Here is a 3,927-nt window from a genome sequence, read left to right as displayed (position 1 = left end):
GCTTTTCAGAACCAAAGAAAAAACCTTATGAAACTTATTTAAAAAATCTTTTGTTACAAACAAGGGCATGCTTTCCCTGAGATGGAACACGATGCCAAGCAGTGACAAGAACAGTACATAAATCGCAACGCCTGATCGCCACAAGATCCAAAAGGCTTCGCGCGAAGGACCCACGGCGACGAAGAGTCCCAAGCTGGAAACGTTTCCATTTATATTCCCACCACCGCCCGCCTCCCGTCAACGCGAGGGCGAGGGAGTGCAGCAGCCTCCGGCTTTGGTAGCGCGTCATCCACACCGACGTCGAGCCGGCGCCGATGCCGAAGCTGGCGCTCGTGGGCCTCCACTTCCTGCCGACCACCCACTTCCGCCACCCAGCCGGCCGTGACAACGGCCGCACAGCCCGCACCTGGGTCCCCTTGGACCTCTTGCGCCACCCCGAGGTACTACATGCCGCCAGCTCGTTTCGCCATGCCCGTCTTGCTCCCGGCTCTCTGGAGCTCCCTGTTATCTGTATTTTCTGTATATTTCTCGCATGCATATGATATTTACTATACCTGGGATTGTTTACCCGCGGCAGGAACTGTCCCACGAGGTTACGAGTGTAGATGTCTTCTCCTGGATAAGCTGTCTGGATCTTCGTACTCTTGCTGTGCTCACAAACTCCACCCTGTCCAGCTAAAGGTGCAGCTTCTATGTTTCACACGTGCATTTCAGCAATTTTGTTACAAGGAAATTGGCACGATAACATTCAACTGTGACTACCGGAATTTTCTGCAACTGATATACAAGAATTTTGTTCTGCATGATGAAGCTTCATGTTTTTTTTATTCTATTTTAGAAAAGGAGGATTACCTCCGACCTCTGCATCAGAGTGATGCATGTAGCCCCTTTATTAAACAAAGTGACCAAAAAGTCTGTAATCCAGAACAAGCTCACATAGAGCTGAACAAAAAAGTATAAAGTGGCACAACCGACGAAAATAGAACGAGTTGACTAAACACCTATCCTATTACTGGACCATCATCCAAACCGGTTGTCTGAATTACTTGCATGAAGCTTCATGATTACTTGCATGTAATATCAAGTGACAAACCCCATGTTGTATAAAAGTGATAACCCTTAATTTGGTATCGGAGTGTTTCACCTATGTGGTCTAGTGATATAGTAGAACTTATGCCAGAATTGTGTCTTGTCTTCCAAGTACTTTTTGAGTGGTGTCTTATATGGCCATCGTGTTTCCTTGTCCTTCTTTGGCAGCCATCCGCATGGTGTATCCTTCAATTTCTTGATACCTGAAGGAGGCAATGATCAATTGCCCTACTACAAGGTAAAATCAGTACTACCAGCTGATTCAAATATTACTATTACTAGGTGAGCACACAGATTAAAAATGCTCATTTATTGCTGGAATTCTTGTGTCCTCATACTTCTTACCTCTACAGCCAAAAGGAAATCGAGGATAAGCTAAATTTTACCACTCCAGAAGGAAACTTTCTTTGGGCACTCCGCAATGAATTGTCACCAACCATTATCACAACAACTCAGCTCTCGCGAAAGAGATATGTTTATATCTTAGAAGACTCAATCATAAAGGTACTATATGCATATGTCTTACGTATTTCTTCAAACCTGTTACGGAACTTCCCAAGAAAGAACCATTTATCCCATTAAGACCTTTTCTGCCAGAGTATAGGTTCTATTCTGTTGCTGGTTCGCTCTCTCAATCATCTAAGCTGTCATAGTGAGTAGTAACTGATAATAGTTTAGATAGAATGCCCCAATTGCACATCAAAAATTTATTGGGAGAAGTTTGTATGGACCATTTGCATTAGTACTGTTAAATGATTGAAAATTTTCCAGTCTTTAATTTGCAAGAAACAGATTTACCCATGTTTTTGAAGATATCAGATCAATCAACAGAATAGACCTGCTTATTGTAAGTGACTCATTTTTTTTTGCTGGCTATTAATAGGATCATATTTCCAGGGTTATAATGCATAGGTCCATGGAACATTTTGAGCATGCAGATCCAATTCTGCAACACAAAGCATAATCTATCACGTCCAAGTAAACACAAAGCAAGCATTTTCTTAGTATCTCCGCATTACCTTATGTGTAACATCACTCTCCTACCCAGGGAAAAATTGAAGACCTTGTTCGCATTGATTTAGGCAGTTACGTCATCGGTGCTGCTGAAGATTGTAGCAAGCGCCTTGGTGATTACATCAGTATGGATGTTCTGAATGCTGTTCAAAGAATGGCTTCAAAAGGTTTGGTATATGAACCTTATGACAAGAACGCGTGCTTACTTGATTTTGATGTGCTTCTGGTGGAGCCACGTAATCTAAAGAGGAATCTGATTCACTCTATCGCATTCTGGTCTAAGGTTGTCAACGTAGCTAATCAAAGGTCAGTGAACCAAAATGCGTTCCGGGTAAAAATATCCATCATCGGCATAAATTAGAAAATCATATTCACCTAGGTATATTATAACACCATTTTCGACACATCCATTTTCAGGGACAGAATCAGGTTGGCAATGACTATAGCCTTCTATGAAAATTATCTAAAGCTTCCAACAAATTGGAAGCGTGCAAATGCTAACACAGATATTGTCTACTACGATGGACCCAAGAATGTTTGCTCTGAAGATGACGGTCAGCATCAAGAAAAAGGCTCCGGCAAGACCTGGCAACAGTACCTTGGTCAGAAGTCTGAAGCCATACTGAGCACCTGAAATAAGATGTCACTTCCTCCTATGTTCTCCATTGTGCGTTAGTGAATGATCAGCATTCGGGATAGGGTTTCAGCCTTTCGGGTGTAGTACAAGATATATGATGTTGGTTACCTATTTACCTATTGCACATACAAGTGAAAGATCTCACACGCGCGCGTGGGCTTGTGTGTGTTTTCCAAATGATCACTAAAATATTTTACGGTAGACCGATTCCTTTCAGCCAAGCCAAAACTATGTCTTTTTTGTAGAAAAATAATTTAAAAGCATAAGCTTGCTTTGATCTACAATTTTTTCCATTTCGAAATGTTGAATCAAATGTGCATTCCGCACAGGAAATATTGCATTTGAGCTGGCCTGCTCGTGGGATGGCACGGCTAAGTAGGGCATCCGGTTTAGGAGGTGATGGCATAGTCCACGCCCGCACAATCTGTCTCGTGGGATGGCACGAGCCCAAAAGACCGCTGTGGGTGGTTCACATCGGCCGTTAGGGCCTTCTCTCTGTGCTGAAGAATAAAAGGAAGGAAGGAATAGAAAAATTGTGCAGGGTTACACAGTACAATTTTTTTCTCTTTCTGCACTTTGTGTGTCTTCTCTTTGATGATCGCTGGAGCGAGCTGAGGGCGGGGTCTGTTAGCCAGTTTCAGGGTGAACAAATAGTGGAGTGTATGTAGTTGTAAAATATTTATTGATTTTTGAGACAATCCTGCAAAGCTTTTTTTTATGATGTCACAATGTTTGCAGGGACGAAACGAAGGTCACCAAGTTGACCAAACCAGACATGGCGTCCAGTCCCTAAATATATAAAGCATGCTTCGCTAGATTTTGAGTTTCGAAATTTGAGCTCCTGAACTCACAAACGAAATTACACAGAGTAAAAGCACTACAATGATCTATTAGTTCATGTATAATTGCTCCATAGCTAGATGCACTGCGGTTCTCGATGTCTTCAACCACCACGTTACAGTATGAGACGACATGTATCCCTCTGCAGTTTAGAGCGTCAGCAAGTGCGGGGGCCTCCTGATAGCTAGTACCTCAAGAGTTGTAAAATTTTGCTAATTTGGGATTATCCATTCCGCCGATCAGCCAGCGGATGGATGAGACAACGGGGGAGGCCCTGGCCCAGGCCCACCCATGTGATTGTGAGCAGTCCATTCCTTCCCATCCTCCTCCTCCAAGACCTGTTATTT

At 43.1% G+C, this 3,927-nt stretch overlaps 1 pseudogene; it reads left to right on the top strand.

The window, feature by feature from the left end:
* Nucleotides 1-314: 314 nt before the first annotated feature.
* On the top strand, nucleotides 315-2,737 carry LOC123172644 (uncharacterized; annotated as a pseudogene).
* The last annotated feature ends 1,190 nt before the right edge of the window (nucleotides 2,738-3,927 follow it).

The sequence above is a fragment of the Triticum aestivum genome, unplaced genomic scaffold (genome assembly GCF_018294505.1).
Source record: "Triticum aestivum cultivar Chinese Spring unplaced genomic scaffold, IWGSC CS RefSeq v2.1 scaffold11157, whole genome shotgun sequence".
Taxonomy (NCBI): Eukaryota; Viridiplantae; Streptophyta; class Magnoliopsida; order Poales; family Poaceae; genus Triticum; species Triticum aestivum.
Note: the sequence above shows the minus strand (reverse complement) of the source record. Positions and strands in the feature narration are given on the sequence as shown.